The sequence below is a fragment of the Diospyros lotus genome, chromosome 3 (genome assembly GCF_014633365.1).
Source record: "Diospyros lotus cultivar Yz01 chromosome 3, ASM1463336v1, whole genome shotgun sequence".
In the NCBI taxonomy this organism is placed as follows: Eukaryota; Viridiplantae; Streptophyta; class Magnoliopsida; order Ericales; family Ebenaceae; genus Diospyros; species Diospyros lotus.
The window spans coordinates 19,503,673-19,516,877 of NC_068340.1; the positions used below are offsets into that span (position 1 = coordinate 19,503,673).

At 31.3% G+C, this 13,205-nt stretch overlaps 1 long non-coding RNA gene across 1 annotated transcript; it reads right to left on the reverse strand.

Moving 5' to 3' along the window:
* Nucleotides 1–416: 416 nt before the first annotated feature.
* Nucleotides 417–12,048, reverse strand: LOC127797744 (uncharacterized). The gene is made up of 3 exons (XR_008022274.1): nt 11,952–12,048; nt 11,538–11,654; nt 417–1,528 (listed from the first exon to the last, which is right to left on the reverse strand). It is a non-coding gene; the product is annotated as an uncharacterized LOC127797744 (long non-coding RNA).
* Between the last annotated feature and the right edge of the window lie 1,157 nt (nt 12,049–13,205).

Consider the following 13,205-nt stretch of genomic DNA (forward strand, 5'->3'; position numbering starts at 1 on the left):
TTATATCTCTAAATCCATCTCAAATTTAAGATGAATTTTTCCACAATAATTTTCCATAATTTAATAGAGATTTTGTGACGGATTTTTCTATCTCTAAATCTGTCTCAAATATAAATATAATTAAAAAATAATAATTTTTAAAAAATTTCAAAATTCAACCTAATAAACACAATATACGAACTAAAAAAAATCATTCATACAATACAATAAATCCATAAAATAATACACATCATCCATAAATATTAAAAATACATTGTAAAATCTATTCATACTAATTACACATTCATAAATAGTAAAATACATAATAAATTCTATCATCCATATAAATAACGGATACTCTTAATAATCCGAAAGATCTAGGGGTGGTGATGATGAAGACATGGACAGGGAGACAATCTACCTTGAATGGCTGACAGGTGATTGTAAAAGGATTTCATAATTGTCTTAATAGCTTCCTAAATCTGTTCTACCAATGAGCTCGACAATTGTGGCCCCCGACATTTGAGACCTAATTTTTCTTTGCTTTCTCATACTTGTTTTTAAATTCTACAAAATTTTAATACTCCTTTTAAATTTAGACATCACTAAAGCAAATCATTTATCCCAAATAAATTCACAAAGCCGACAATGGACCCACCAATCACTTAAATGCAATTCATAACAATTCATAATACAATCAAGAATATACAACTGGATTAACACGGTATTTCAAGAGTCAGAGAGCTCAGTGTTCATTGTGTGTGAAACAGCCTGCAAGGTGGGACCGTTCTCTTTTTCTTAAATTTTAAAACAGCAAAGTAATAACGCAGAATAGGCCAGGAACACTTAAGCAAGCAATCTGGATCAAAAGATCACACAGCTTCAGTTACCCACAAAAAGGAAAAAACCAAATCCATTGAATGGAATTGTAGGCCGTTCACCAACCTCAAAGAAAACAGGCAAAATAGCTCAACAAAGCACAGAACTAGAGAAAAATAAAATGAAGAAAGAAAAGGAATCAGAGCTCATCTTGCAGACGAGGCAAAGGAGGACCTTCAGATAAACTACTCTAATCTCAGTTACCCTCCTAACTTCAATCGGAAATAGATTCTTGAAACAATGCCAACAACAATTTTAATCCTTAAAACCCCCTATTAGAAACATAGGATTTCATGTCTTCCCATTTCAGGAATATTGTATTGTGACATCCAAATGAACAATAAATCATAATCAAAGAGCATTAGAAAATATGCAACCTAAATATCATTCTGTCAGGATGAAGAGCCTATTCATTTACTTAACCAAAAAAAAAAAAGACTATTTGTTCCAAACCATTTTAAAAAACTATTTACAGAGACTTCAGAACCATCTATAATGTTGTGTAGATGCAATACTGCATCATCCTAAGTCACATTCTGGCTGGTTGGTAGAACTTCGGTTCATAATTTTACCTTTGGACACACAAAAGAACTGAGATAGCATTTTTCCATCCTTTCGTATGAGGTCATGTGTATAGGGTGCTCTGAGACTAAAGACATCCTTCTGTACCCTGCAGAACAATAGACTTAAAAGTATTAAGAGTAAGAAGTTGATCCAAAAAATAAAGTATAAGAGGAGATTAAGAATTTAAAGATGAGTAGATGAAGAATTTAAAGATGGGACCTACATTAAGCAAACGAGAATGAGCAATTAACTCTCTTGAAGGTAAGAAGATTGTAGGAATTAACAAGGAAATTAGATAACAAAGACTACAACAGATGGTTGAAAAACTGATGATTAATTCTCATTAAACTGACTTAATTTATAACAATACATCAACAAAAAAAAACATAATTTTCTCTTAAAAAAATAGGAACTAATTTGACTTGAACTCAAACTGAATTGAATCATTCAAACTACGCAACTCAAATTCAAAAGAAATTAACTAACAGTTAAAGATATTTTCTGTATCTTTTCCAGCACAAATATAGCAACAGAAGTTGCACATCTCAACAAAGATACATCCAACAAGTAAACATTTCTCTGTTCCTTAATCAAAAATTGTTTCTTAATTTACTAATATTTGGGACAATTCAAGTCTTTTTATATATTTTGAGATAATTTTCTATCCCATGTTCATCCGATTGAAGGTGCACAAACTTACAACTCATAGTTATGCTCTAGGTTGAAGTTTCGGAGATTTGAATAAACCTGGTCAATGTTTGTGTAGAAATCACGTACGTCACTCCATGATTCACTTCAATTAAAAATCTGCGAACAATGCTAAAGGTATTACTTCAAGATGTGTGCACTGGGTATTTCAAAATAACTTTTATAATTAATATACAAAGAAGCTTATATATGAATGCGTTATATACAAAACATACTCAAATCGTTTAAGTAACTACCAATGACAACAAGACACTCAAAAGTGTGGAAATTGTAAAAATTAACCCCCTCATAAATACAAAATTCGTTTTTATCCCCTTTTTTACAAAAAAAACGTTTTTACCCCTCCAAACAAATAGTTGCAAAAAATAGCCACTTTACCACTTTGAACCATAACCTTTGACTTTTCAACAATCTACTTTTATTAAAAATTAAGAATAAAGACAAAGATAGTGAATTCCCAAACTACACTCAATACAAAAAAAAATAAAAGGGTTAAATTTCTATTTAACCCCCACAACAAACCCGATAAACCTCCACCTCTTTTTAATTATTAAATATATATGTATTATTACATATAAATAAAATAAATTAACTAATAATAATTAAAAAAATTAAATATATATGTATTATTAAATATATAATTGAAAAATTGTTATTCAATGATTATTATTTAATTTTTAAATTGTAATAAAAATTGCAAATCATAATTATGATAATAAATTTTCAACTATTAAATTATTATTATTTTCTAGTAATTACTATTATTTTTTAATTATTTTTTTTAATATTTTAATAACTGGTTCGATTTCGAACACATGTTCGGTTTCCTCTAAAAAAATAATTTACTACTAAATACATTTTTCGAATAATTATTATTTTTTAAATTTTTAATGTTAATGGAACACACTAATACGAAAAAAAAATAAAAAATAATTAAAAATTTTCATTTTTGAGCTTTGTGGACCACAAAACCCGATGGCGAACTTTGTGGCCTACAAAGCCCGATTTTTTTTTTTTTTTTTTTTTTTGCAATGAGATATTTTCAAAGTTGCCCAATAATAGTATCAAAAAATAAATTATTGTTAAGAAATTACACTTTTATTCTTGAGTAAGTTTATTACCATAGCATTATCTTTGTTTTGTCCAATATTATCTAGAACAATTGATAATGTATTGGTTGTGTTGATTAGGGGTGTTCGTGGTGCGATTTGGCCGGTCTGAATCATTTTCAGCACGCCAAACCGCTAGTGCGATTTTTCAACCAAACCAGACTACGGTCTAATTTGGGTTCGGCCAAATCGCACCAAACCAGACCCCATTTGCGGTCTGGTTTGGTGCGGTTTATCGCGGTTTGAAATACTATTTAAAATCACTAAAAAATATATTTAAAAATGATAAATAAAGACACAAATATTGGAAAATAAAGACAATTAAATGTAAATAAATAGGAGCAAAAAATAAAGACAAAATAGTGTAAAAAATAAATAGGATCGGCTACCAATTATTAAATTTTTATAATAATAATTTTTTTATAATTTTTTTTATTAATTTCTTGGGCAGTTCGGTTTAAAACCGAACCGCAAACTGTCCAAACCGTAAACCGTGCGGTTTGGACAGAATCCAAACCGTTTTCGACCGCCAAAAAAAAAAAACGATTGGATCGGTTTGGTTCGGTTCGGTTTGGCCGGTTTCCGCGATACACCAGTTTTTTTGAACACCCCTAGTGTTGATAGTGGATGGATATTCTCACACAAAGTGAAAGATAATGATGTTTGTTGTGATATATACATTCAATTAACCCAATACACGTAAAAAGACATCATTTTAGTGCTAATAGAACACACTAATTTGAAGAAAAAATCAAGAAAATTTTAAAAATTCATTTTTGGGTTTTGGGGGCCACAAAGTCCGATGGGACAAAGCCCGATCGGGCTTCGTCCAACACAAGGCCCGATGGGAAACTTTGTGGGTCATAAAGCCCTATGGGAGACTTTATGGGCAACAAAGCCCGATTTTTTTTTTTTTTTTTTTTTTTTTTTTGCAATCGGATTTTTTTAAGTTGCCCACTAGTAATCACAAAAAATAAATTATTGTTAAGAAATTACACTTTTATTCTTGAGTAAGTTTATTATCGTAGCATTATTTTTGTTTTGTCCAATATTAGCTAGAACAATTGATCATGTATTGGTGTTGTTGATAGTGGACGGACATTCTCACACAAATTGAAAGATAATGATGTTTGTTGTGATATATACATTCAATTAACCCAATAAACGTAAAAAGACATCATTTTAATGCTAATAGAACACACTAATTTAAAAAATAAAATCAAAAAAATTAAAAAAAAAATATTTTCGGGCATTGTGGGCCACAAAGCCCGATGGGACAAAGCCCGAACGGGCTTCGTGGACCACAAGGCCCGATGGGCAACTTTGTGGGTCACAAAGCCCGATGAGAGACTTATTGGGCCACAAAGCCCCTTTTTTTTTTTTTTTTTTTTTTTTTTTTTTTTTGCAATGGGATTTTTTTAAGTTGCCCACTAGTAGTCTCAAAAAATAAATTATTGTTAAGAAATTACACTTTTATTATTGAGTAAGTTTATTATCGTAGCATTATATTTGTTTTGTCCAATATTAGCTAGAATAATTGATCATGTATTGGTGTTGTTGATAGTGGATGAACATTCTCACACAAAATGAAAGATAATGATGTTTGATGTGATATATACATTTAATTAACTCAATAAATGTAAAAAAGACATCATTTTAATGTTAATGGAACACACTAATTTGAAAAAAAAAATCAAGAAGATTTAAAAAAAATTATTTTCGAACTTTGTGGGCCACAAAGCCCGATGGGACAAAGCCCGATCGGGCTTCGTGGACCACAAGGCCCGATGGGGGACTTTGTGGGTCACAAAGCCCGATGAGAGACTTTGTGGGTCACAAAGCCCGATTTTTTTTTTTTTCTTTTTTTGCAATGAGATTTTTTTAAGTTGCCCACTAGTATTCTAAAAAAATAAATTATTGTTAAGAAATTACACTTTTATTCTTGAGTAAGTTTATTATCGTAGCATTATATTTCTTTTGTCCAATATTAGCTAAAACAATTGATCATGTATTGGTTGTGTTGATAGTGGATTGACATAATCACACAAAGTGAAAGATAATAATATTTGTTGTGATATATACATTCAATTAACCCAATAAACATAAAAAAACATCATTTTAATACTAATGGAACACACTAATTTGAAAAAAAATCAAGAAAATTTAAAAAAAATATTTTCGGGCTTTGTGGACCACAAGGCCCGATGGGGGACTTTGTGAGTCACAAAGCTCGATGAGAGACTTTTTGGGCCACAAAACCCGATTTTTTTTTTTTTTTTGCTTCTTTTTTGTTTTTGTTGCAATGAGATTGTTTTTAAGTTGCCCACTAGTAGTCTCAAAAAATAAATTATTGTTAAGAAATTATACTTTTATTCTTGAGTAAGGTTATTATCATAGCATTATATTTGTTCTGTCCAATATGAGCTAAAACAATTGATCATGTATTGGTTGTGTTGATGGTGGATTGACATAATCATACAAAGTGAAAGATAATAATATTTGTTCTGATATATACATTCAATTAACCCAATAAACATAAAAAGACATCATTTTAATACTAATGGAACACACTAATTTGAAAAAAAAAAATCAAGAAAATTTAAAAAAATATATTTTCGGGCTTTGTGGGCCACAAAGACCGATGGGACAAAGCCCGATCGGGCTTCGTGGACCATAAGGCCCGATGGGGGACTTTGTGGGCCACAAAGCCCGATTTTTTTGTTTTGTTTTTTTTGTTTTTTTTTTTTTTTTTTTTTTTGCAATGAGATTTTTTTAAGTTGCCCACTAGTAGTCTCAAAAAATAAATTAGTGTTATGAAATTACACTTTTATTCTTGAGTAAGTTTATTATCGTAGCATTATATTTGTTTTGTTTAATATTAGCCAGAACAATTGATCATGTATTGGTGTTGTTGATAGTGGATGGACATTCTCATACAAATTGAAAGATAATGATGTTTGTTGTGATATATACATTCAATTAACCCAATAAATATAAAAAGACATTATTTTAATGCTAACGGAACACACTAATTTGAAAAAAAAAATCAAAAAAATTTAAAAAAAATATTTTTGGGCTTTGTGGGCCACAAAGCCCGATGGGACAAAGCCCGATCGGGCTTCGTGGACCACAAGGCCCGATGGGGGACTTTGTGGGTCACAAAGCCCGATGAGAGACTTTGTGGGCCACAAAGCCAGATTTTTCTTTTTTTTGCTTTTTTTTTTTTTTTTCAATGAGATTTTGTTAAGTTGCCACTAGTAGTCTCAAAATATAAATTATTGTTATGAAATTACACTTTTATTCTTGAGTAAGTTTATTATCATAGCATTATATTTGTTTTGTTTAATATTAGCTAGAACAATTGATCATGTATTGGTGTTGTTGATAGTGGATGGACATTTATCACACAAATTGAAAGATAATGATGTTTGTTGTGATATATACATTCAATTAACCCAATAAATGTAAAAAAACATCATTTTAATGCTAATGGAACACACTAATTTGAAAAAAAAATCAAAAAAATTTAAAAAAAATCATTTTCGGGCATTGTGGGCCACAAAGCCCGACGGGACAAAGCCCGAACGGGTTTCATGACCCACAAGGCCCGATGGGGGACTTTGTGGGTCACAAAGCCCGATGAGAGACTTATTGGGCCACAAAGCCCGATTTTTTTTTTTTTTTTTTTTTGCAATGGGATTTTTTTAAGTTGCCCACTAGTAGTCTCAAAAAATAAATTATTATTAAAAAATTACACTTTTATTATTGAGTAAGTTTATTATCGTAGCATTATATTTGTTTTGTCCAATATTAGCTAGAATAATTGATCATGTATTGGTGTTGTTGATAGTGGATGGACATTCTCACACAAAGTGAAAAATAATGATGTTTGTTGTGATATATACATTTAATTAACCCAATAAACGTAAAAACACATCATTTTAATACTAATGGAACACACTTATTTTAAAAAAAAAAATCAATAAGATTTAAAAAAAAAATATTTTCGGGCTTTGTGGGCCACAAAGCCCGATGGGACAAAGCCCGATCGGGCTTCATGGACCACAAGGCCCGATGGGGGACTTTGTGGGTCACAAAGCCCGATAAGAGACTTTGTGGGCCCCAAAGCCCCATTTTTTTTTCTTTTTTTTTGCAATGAGATTTTTTTAAGTTGCCCACTAGTATTCTCAAAAAATAAATTATTGTTAAGATATTAAACTTTTATTCTTGAGTAAGTTTATTATCGTAGCATTATATTTGTTTTCTCCAATATTAGCTAAAACAATTGATCAGGTATTAGTTGTGTTGATAGTGGATTGACATAATCACACAAAGTGAAAGATAATAATATTTGTTGTGATATATACATTCAATTAATCCAATAAACATAAAAAGACATCATTTTAATACTAATGGAACACACTAATTTGAAAAAAAAAATCAAGAAAATTTAAAAAATATATTTTCGGGCTTTGTGGGCCACAAAGCCCGATGGGACAAAGCCCGATCAGGCTTTGTGGACCACAAGGCCCGATGGGGGACTTTCTGAGTCACAAAGCCCGATGAGAGACTTTTTGGGCCACAAAGCCCGATTTTTTTTTTTGTTTTTGTTCAATGAGATTTTTTTAAGTTGCCCACTAATAGTCTCAAAAAATAAATTATTGTTAAGAAATTATACTTTTATTCTTGAGTAAGGTTTTTATCATAGCATTATATTTGTTTTGTCCAATATTAGCTAAAACAATTGATCATGTATTGGTTGTGTTGATGGTGGATTGACATAATCATACAAAGTGAAAGATAATAATATTTGTTGTGATATATACATTCAATTAACCCAATAAACATAAAAAGACATCATTTTAATACTAATGGAACACACTAATTTGAAAAAACAAATCAAGAAAATTTAAAAAAAATATTTTCGGGCTTTGTGGGCCACAAAGCCCGATGGGACAAAGCCCGATCGGGCTTCGTGGACCATAAGGCCCGATGGGAGACTTTGTGGGCCACAAAGCCCGATTTTTTTTTTTTTTTTTGCTTTTTTTTTTTGCAATGAGATTTTTTTAAGTTGCCCACTAGTAGTCTCAAAAAATAAATTATTGTTATGAAATTACATTTTTATTCTTGAGTAAGTTTATTATCGTAGCACGATATTTGTTTTGTTTAATATTAGCTAGAACAATTGATCATGTATTGGTGTTGTTGATAGTGAATGGACATTCTCACACAAATTGAAAGATAATGATGTTTGTTGTGATATATACATTCAATTAACCCAATAAATGTAAAAAGGCATCATTTTAATGCTAATGGAACACACTAATTTGAAAAAAAAAATCAATTTTTTTTTTTAAAAAATCATTTTCGAGCATTGTGGGCCACAAAGCCCGATGGGACAAAGCCCGAACGGGCTTTGTGGACCACAAGGCCCGATGGGGGACTTTGTGGGTCACAAAGCCCGATGAGAGACTTATTAGGCCACAAAGCCCGATTTTTTTTTTTTTTTTTTTTTTGCGATGAAATTTTTTTAAGTTGCCCACTAGTAGTCTCAAAAAATAAATTATTATTAAGAAATTACACTTTTATTATTGAGTAAGTTTATTATCGTAGCATTATATTTGTTTTTTCCAATATTAGCTAGAATAATTGATCATGTATTGGTGTTGTTGATAGTGGATGGACATTCTCACACAAAGTGAAAGATAATGATGTTTGTTGTGATATATACATTTAATTAACCCAATAAACGTAAAAAGACATCATTTTAATGCTAATGGAACACACTAATTTGAAAAAAAAAAAAATCAAGAAGATTTAAAAAAAATTATTTTCGGGCTTTGTGTGCCACAAAGCCCGATGGGACAAAGCCCGATCGGGCTTCATGGACCACAAGGCCCGATGGGGGACTTTGTGGGTCACAAAGCCCAATGAGAGACTTTGTGGGCCACAAAGCCAGATTTTTTTTTTCTTTTTTTTTTCAATGAGATTTTTTTAAGTTGCCCACTTGTAGTCTCAAAAAATAAATTATTGTTAAAAAATTACACTTTTATTCTTGAGTAAGTTTATTATCGTAGCATTATATTTGTTTTGTCCAATATTAGCTAGAACAATTGATCATGAATTGGTTGTGTTGATAGTTGATGGACATTCTCACACAAAGTGAAAGATAATAATGTTTGTTGTGATATATACATTCAATTAACCCAATAAACGTAAAAAGACATCATTTTAATTCTAATGGAACATGCTAATTTGAAAAATAATTCAAGAGAATTTAAAAAATTTATTTTCGGGCTTTGTGTGCCACAAAGCCCGATGGGACAAAGCCCGATAGGGCTTCATGGACCACAAGGCCCGATAGGGGAATTTGTGGGTCACAAAGCCCGATGGGAGATTTTGTTGGCCGCAAAGCTTGATTTTTTTAATTTTTTTTTTTGCAATGAGATTTTTTTAAGTTGTCCACTAGTAGTCTCAAAAAATAAATTATTATTAAGAAATTACACTTTTATTCTTGAGTAAGTTTATTATCATAGCATTATATTTGGTTTGTCCAATATTAGTTAGAACAATTGATCATGTATTCGTTGTGTTGATAATGAGTGGACATTCTCACACAAAGTGAAAGATAATGATGTTTCTTGGGATATATACATTCAATTAACTCAATAAACGTAAAAAGACATCATTTTAGTGCTAAAAGAACACACTAATTTGAAGAAAAAATCAAGAAAATAAAAAAAAAAATCATTTCGGGCTTTGTGGGCCACAAAGCTCGATGGGGGACTTTGTGGGCCACAAAACCCGATGGGACAAAACCCGATCGGGCTTCGTGAACCACAAGGCCCGATGGGGGACTTTGTGGGTCACAAAGCCCGATGAGAGACTTTGTGGGCCATAAAGCCCATTTTTTTTTTTTTTTTGCAATGGGATTTTTTTAAGTTGCCCAATAATAATCTGAAAATATAAATTATTGTTAAGAAATTATACTTTTATTCTTGAGTAAGTTTATTATTGTAGCATTATATTTGTTTTGTCCAATATTAACTAGAACAATTGATCATGTATTGGTTGTATTCATAGTGGATGGACATTTCTCACACAAAGTGAAAGATAATGACTTTTGTTGTCATATATACATTCAATTAACCCAATAAATGTAAAAAAACATCATTTTACTATTAATGGAACACACTAATTTAAATAAAAAGTCAAGAAAAATTGAAAAAAATTATTTTTGGGCTTTGTGGGCCACAAAGCCTGATGGGGACTTTGTGGGCCACAAAGCCCGATGGGACAAAGCCCGATCGGGCTTCGTGAACCACAAGGCCTGATGGGGGACTTTGTGGGTCACAAAGCCCGATCGGGCTTTGTGGCCCACAAAACCCGATAACGATGTGCAGTTTCGAATTTTTTTTTTGTCACCCAAATTAGTACAGATTTAGAATGATATCTATCAAAATATATTCTATTCACGATCACAATAATTCTACACAGCATTAATAAACAATGTGAACACAAAAATTATCTTAAAAAATAAAAAAAATACAAATCAAATTGATATCTTGAGATTGAGTGAAATTGTTTGTTGGAGAGAAAAAAACTTGTTGAATGGGACTTCAGTAAGGTCGCTGCGATTGATGAAGAAGATCGAATGACCCAACAAGTAAAAAGATTGAATGTATGAAGAATTACTGAGTTTTGATAGTTTGATAATGGAGAGAAAGAAAGTAACGTGAATGTTGAAAGATGAGAGAGAAGAAAAGTTATATGAAAGAGACAAGGGTATTTTGGTAAAATAGACTAAGGATAATGTGGGCTTTCTATTTTAAAATCTCATTAAGGGTATTTTTGGTATCTTGCATAAAAGTGGCTATAAGGTGTAATTAGTTTGTTTGAATAGTCAAAAACGTTTTTTTTTCTATGAAAAGTACAAAAACGATCTTATACATTTGAATTAGGTCAAATATGAATTCCTCCCCTCAAAAGTCTTAAAGTTTTTTCGTCTAATAAACAAGCCTTAAGAATGATTTAGAAGTATAGAAGAAATTCTCTCTATTAACCAAATAAAAAATATTTTTGATAGAGTTGTTCTTACAGTTTTCAATCAAAGAAAAATTCTCTCTCAGCAAATCTTCTCCAAATAGAAGTGAATCTATAACGCTCTAGTGCTTGTACTATAAAGCATCCTTTTTATTGGTAAAGCAACCTGCAAGCACCATGATGCTTGTGCAGAGAATTTACATACTATTATGTGATAACAAAACCAAAATAAAGCTGAATAACTAAAGCAAATACCCGATGTTAGTTTGGTTAGCCACAAAGACATTTTTGGTTGTGGGATATCCGATTGATTTTGAGGAGGATCTTCCGCATCTGCACTGGGTTTGGTTCTATTATCCATTGGTGGAATGCCTGTGGTCAAGGTACAAAACATAAAAACCAAATCGGCATACAAAACATATATATAGAACTAATGAAAAAGAAAACAAAACTATACATAATGAGAAAGCAACACATGTCCGTCAGTGTAGATTAATACTCACAAAGATAGATCAAACAACGAATAAGTTGTAGCATATATATGATATGCTACAATAGCGAATAAGTATAGATTAATACACACAACTGTTAACATATACACACAAAATATATACACACACAGAATATACATACACACAGAATACATATACACACATAATATATATATACCTTTGAGGCGGATCTGGCAGCGATGAAGGCGGAGGCGGATCTGGAAATGACAGAGGCGAAGCCCGATCGAGCTGGAGGCGGCGGTAGTTGCGGCGACCAGAGGCGGAGGCAACGGCGACGACCAGAGGTGGATCTAGCAGCGGCGAAGACGGATTTGGCAGCGGCGAAGGCGGCGCCCAGAGGCGGATTTGGCAGCGGCAAAGGCGGAGCCCAATCGAGCTGGAGGAGGAGGTAGCGGCGGAGGCGGCGAATAGGTCGACGGCGAGAGTAGTTCACAGGAGAGAGAGAGAGAGAGAGAAGTGGGGGAGAGGGGTGAGTTAGGGTTATATTTGGGAAAGAAGGGGGGGGGGAGAGAGGGAGAGAGAGACGGCGGGAGTAATTCCCGCCCACATTTTCAATTTTTTTTTTAATATTTATTTGTTAAATAACAATAAAATAATTTATAAAAATAATATTATTAATTATTTAATTGATAAAAATATAATAATTTATAATTATGATAATTAATAATATAATAATAAAATAATTTAAATTATTGAATTAAATTAATATTTATTTAAAAATATATTATAAATCTATCGAACCTCTATCCATCCCCTTCCCTTGTTGGCTATAATTAGTTTTTGTCTAATCTGGTCACTTATCTAATTAAGATTGAAAACTAATTGGGGTTATTTATTTTTAATAATTATATTTATATATATTATTTTAAATTATCACAATAAACAATATTAATTATTTATTAATAATATACATTTATAATAAATATTAAAATTCCTATTCCATCCCTTTCTTCTTTCTCTATTTTGATGTACATATATTATTTATAAAAAATTTTGTTTGGATGATATATATATATATATATTAAAAACAAAAAAATAAAATAGTTTGGACTAGTTAAGATCAAATTGAACCAGTTTAAATCGAATGAATACTCCTAAAGTAGACATCAAATTAGGCATTACGACGTAATATTAGATTTTTAATTTTTTAAAATATCATCTATTTATTAATTTATTTATTTTCTTAAGAAAAGATAACAAATGAATAAGCTAATTTCTAATTTGATTTTATAACCTCCAAGACACAACAAATGAATAAGCGAAGTAACTCGATCGGGCTTAATTCACAGATTAAGCCCGGTCGAGTTCTTTTGGATTAAGCCCAGTTAAGTTTTTTTAAAACTTACACTATTGCAAGCCATCTGAGCGTTGATTACAAAGAACTCGATGGTTGTGACTGTGGTTGTGGCAG